This window comes from Triticum aestivum, chromosome 3D (genome assembly GCF_018294505.1).
Source record: "Triticum aestivum cultivar Chinese Spring chromosome 3D, IWGSC CS RefSeq v2.1, whole genome shotgun sequence".
Lineage (NCBI taxonomy): Eukaryota > Viridiplantae > Streptophyta > Magnoliopsida > Poales > Poaceae > Triticum > Triticum aestivum.
Genome location: NC_057802.1, coordinates 32,178,860 through 32,183,542, shown reverse-complemented (window position 1 = coordinate 32,183,542; position 4,683 = coordinate 32,178,860). Strand labels below are relative to the sequence as shown.

The window sequence follows — 4,683 nt, the reverse complement described above, 5'->3', positions numbered from 1 at the left end:
TCAAAGGGGTTGGGTGGAAGAGGGGGATTCACCAAATCCCCTGGAATCCTCTCCTCTCCAAACCTCCACAATCCCTTCCTGTCAAACAAGGCCTTAGGGAGTGTTGATCCCACTTGATTTGAGGGAGCCACGGCCCAAACTCACATGAAGTCCCGAAAATGAAAAACAAAGTGTCCGTGAAACATGACAACAAACCAGCGACACAACATCCATACAGTAAAAAATTGCCTCGATCTTTCACGTCAAGCTAGCTAGGAGATGGTAATAATTAATTAATACACACACACATTATATATCTTCCTGATTATCTGTCTCCTAATACAGTTTGCAATATAGTTGCAAAGAATTCAGTACATAGCAAGATAGGTACACGCCTGCTGGAAAGTATCTAAAACTGAAAGAAGAAAAGCAGCGAGGATGTACGCAACATGTTCCCTAAGCAGGGGTCTCCACCTTACCACCGGCAAAGAAGAATCCCTGGTCCTCTCAGTCTTTCATTTGCTGTCCGGCTCTTTCTTCCCCAAGGTCACACCTGCATCCATTTTCTATCAATTTACAGAAAATGGAACATCCTTTTTATCTAGTACCAATTTACAGAGAACGGAAGTATGCTACTTTCGAACACTGCCTGCAAAAACTCTTCCACAACATAGCCATGATCAGTACACCAATCTAAAACTGAAACTTATTCATACATGTGTCAATCTGTGCGACTCAAACAACAATCCTGTAGATGTATCAGTTCTAATTTCACTTGCTAGGATCAGAGGTAACTAACCAGCAAGTGTTATTACAGTAGCTTGAAATGAAGCATAGCTAGCCCCTGCAATCAAATTTGTCGACATCCATAGAGCATATATAGTCGATAAATACTCTGATTTTCTCCAGGGATTAAATTTTTTATCTAATGAATTGTTGATTCATCATGGTCCAGCATAAAAAAGAAGTGGAAGTTATAATCTGTTATCTAATAAAGTGGTTCAGGGTGTCAAACACAATATGAATTTTGAAATAGTTTCATTGCGCAGGAGCAGATGGCCTGCAGTTATGTTTGTTCAATTTACTGGCCAGACAAAAAAATATGTGAAATACCAAATTCTAAATAGCTCAGCATCAAGAGAGGCAGCACCTCATATATTGGGTCTTTAACAGAATCAAAGACATAGTAAGAGTATTCCTGAGCTTGAGGGCGTCTGCAATGATAATCATCAAACATTTTTCGTGTCGTAACAAGATCTGTAGACCCCGATGCCTTGATTAAATGTACACATGGTTCCAGCGGCACGAGCTTAATTGCACAAAAGGAACAACAAACCTAGCTCTCGATAACAAAAATATAAGCTCCAAAACAGGGACAATGAAACTTCTCTCTTCAATTTATCCTCTGAATTTTTTACCAAATTTTTAATAATTTTTTCTCCATATGGTTTTGACTTAAGCTTTTGAAAGTAAAAAAAATCACTCAATTCCACGTTTAGGTGAGGGGGTCAATAAAATCTACAACCGATCTAAAAAACTGTGACAAACAGTGGTTCTAAACTTTGAAGGCCAAAAGATTGTTCGATAAAGAGCACATTGGCAAGCACGTTTGGAATAGAAAAACAGAATGCTATGTGAAAGAAAAAATTCTGTTATTCACCTAACATAAAAAAATCTCAAGTCCCTCTGATCCATTCTATGTTATTCACTGCACTACGATTTATTTACCAACAAAATAAAGACCAAGAAGCAATGAATCTGGAGGTTCCTGACCTTGATGCAGCAAAGGAGACACGGCTATTTGTGGTTCTGCTCGGCAGCCCATAAGTACATCATCAGATCCTTCTTATTGCTCCTGTACGTCGTCTCATTGCAGACAAGTGTAGCTACGAACATCAATCAACATTCCTTCCAAGCACTTGAATTCGGTAGACACTATCAATGCCTTGGAGTACATTGGATCTAAAGGAAGCCTAGCCATTTGTCAGTGTACAATGATCAGTCAAAAAATTTATCATAATAACCTGAATAACCCACATCATGTAAGTAATATGATATCTCAATTAGGGTGTATGTGTGTGCCCGTGTAGCTGGTCTATTTGCAAATGAAACTGCTCCAAGAATTTCAATTAGAGCTAGTTGATAGTGACAGATTACTACATATATGTGAACCTGTATTATCCTACAAGTCATACATACTTGAGCTAGCTGATAGTGACATATTACTACATCCATGTGAACCTTTATTATCCTACTCTGGTTCTCTTGATTCTCTTTGCTTTGCTATAAAGCTCAGATTTGGTAACTTAACCCTGAACTTCTAAAACATGCTTTCATTTTCCGAAAAAGAAGTAAATTTCTTTGGCATGATCAAGCCAAATCAACCTCATCCGTCTTGGTCCCTAGCTCAAATGATATGAAGCTGAGGCAACTAACCTTTTTCCACTTAGTAATCAGATTACGGTCTGCATAATCCTGGTCCAGGCAAAATTCATATAGCTCCTTAGATATATCCTTCCTTCTTCTATAGAAAAGATCATAAATGTAACGGTTTCTTGGATGAGAAATGCGGAAAATTGTCTAGAGTGCTTCACACTTTCCCTGTATGACCATGGGTAACATCTGAATTCCTCAAATTAGTGTATATTCTGCAGACTTGATTCCCCCCTAAAAATATACGTCCACGCCTCTAGACTTCTTTCTTCTCTGAAAAATCTGAAAACATACCAAGATCTGATTATAGAATAAAATTTTATGATTCGTTAAACTTGAAATCCATACGAATATACATGAAAAAAACTGAAATCTCCATTGTTGATTTCTAACAGCACGAAATTTGAGTCACACCTCAAATCTTCAGGCAGATGTAGTCTGTTGTAGGCACAATCATAAATTAGCTAGAACCCTTTCATGCAAACTACCAACAGAAAATTGACTTTGTTTATCTATTGGAGGCTTACTGGATTCAATATCCATCTAAAATCCACAAAAGGTGAGGTTGCTGGGGAGTTCTCCGTGAATCAGAGCCTGCTCCAAAGCCTGTTGTGCAGTGATCCTACGATCGAATAGAAAGGTACATTCTGTAATATGTATTATTAGAGAACTGATAGACCGTTCAGTTTTCTCTAATGCAATGAATTTTTCAACCATTACCAACGCGCAGACCTTTGATGATTCAACTCACATTAACCATGTAAATATTCAAGCAGTGGGGTACCTTGTTGTCGACCATCAGAGAAACTTCCAGTTATGCCTCACCGGCCACAGAACCCAATGGGAGCACACTCTCTCAGTTAATACTTGGAACACGCTGTGCTTGTGTTGACGGACACCGTAAAAAGAAGCACCAGACAGTGCACTCACAAACCTAGAAAATGACATCGATGACTCGGCAGAACATGTGGCGAACACGCTCACCGCTTCCCGATGTGCTCGAGGTGGCCCTCCTCCACCACAAGACGGTTGTGTCAGATGGCGTTGGAGCGGTACGCTGCGGCCACAGTGGCTGGAGGGGGAAGGTTGCCGTCACCGCCGTGGTGGGAGTGACGCCTCAATCAGTCACTAACAACAAAATCAAAGTGAAATTGTCCTGAAAAAAGAAAGAAAAGAAAATGAATCCAGTGCCCTGGCTACATTTAGAGAAATAGCTATCCAAATTTAAATGTAGTAGTCGTACAGAAGAGCAACCGAACTCGTATTTGCTCCATACTGACTTCTGCTTTGTCTATGCATTGCACGCCGTCGGCCAATTCGCTTGATGCAGCTGCACCTGCAGCCCCTATGGAACTGCATAAAACACGCAATCGACCTAAGCATCCGAACAAACACAAATCCCGCAGAAAAAAACTGAGAATTTGTTGATTGAGTATATGACATTGCACAAAACGCAAGTTGAATCCTAAAAAAAAAGGATAATCATTGAGACAGTACATAAGCATGTACTGTATGTGCACGATAGATTCAGGATGAATAACAAGAAGAGAATAGCATGATGGTTGAGGGAGCTATGGGCTTGCTGCTCCATGCCGCGCTCACCCCCGATGAGGAGTTGTGGGAACGCCATCCTCCAACCCCAGCCGCCGGGTGATCTGGAAATCCCGCACCACACCAGCGAGGCCGCGGCTGTCCGCCAGCAGCACAGCGAGCCCCATTGTGAGGCATACGTTGAAGAAGCTGTGACGCCGCGGCCGGCGTCCTATTGGATGAGGTAGTTGGGGCGGCATCCATTGGAGGGGGGTGGGGGAGGGGGGCGTTGGGTTGCGACGGGGGCGGCGAGCGGGCAGAGGTGCGACCGCGGAGGCGGGGACGGCCAGCGGGCTGAGGTGCGACCGCGGCGACCGGGGCGGCGAGCGGGCTGAGGTGCTGCAGTGGCGGCGAGGGGGCTGAGGTGTGGCGGCGGCGAGGGCTCGGCATGGGCAAAGGCGAGGGTTCGAGTTGAGGAGGCAGATGCGTACGGGTTCCTTTTTTCAGCGAACCGTTTTTTCTTCTGTCGGCAGATTAATATTGGACTGCGGGTTTAATTGCCAGAAAATATAGGGACCTTTGTGTAAAAATGCCGCGACAGTGAACCCAACAGCTCAAACCATGCTTTACTATTACTAGCAAAAGGCCCGTGCGTTGCAACGGGTCCATCTCTCTTTCAACATCATGATATCGAGTAGAAACGGCTCATCATGGCTCATAAACTTGGTGCAAATCTCTAAC

General features: G+C 42.9%; 1 long non-coding RNA gene across 8 annotated transcripts; it reads right to left on the bottom strand.

Moving 5' to 3' along the window:
- Window positions 1-207: 207 nt before the first annotated feature.
- LOC123077130 (uncharacterized) lies at window positions 208-4,434 on the bottom strand. 8 transcript variants are annotated; one of them, XR_006436435.1, is made up of 8 exons: window positions 4,015-4,434; window positions 3,656-3,765; window positions 3,197-3,568; window positions 2,940-3,034; window positions 2,827-2,850; window positions 2,416-2,694; window positions 1,753-1,952; window positions 209-532 (listed from the first exon to the last, which is right to left on the bottom strand). It is a non-coding gene; the product is annotated as an uncharacterized lncRNA (long non-coding RNA). The 8 variants fall into 8 exon arrangements; XR_006436432.1 differs by having other exon boundaries at window positions 208-532; window positions 2,940-3,568; XR_006436431.1 differs by having other exon boundaries at window positions 208-532; window positions 2,416-2,850; window positions 2,940-3,568.
- Between the last annotated feature and the right edge of the window lie 249 nt (window positions 4,435-4,683).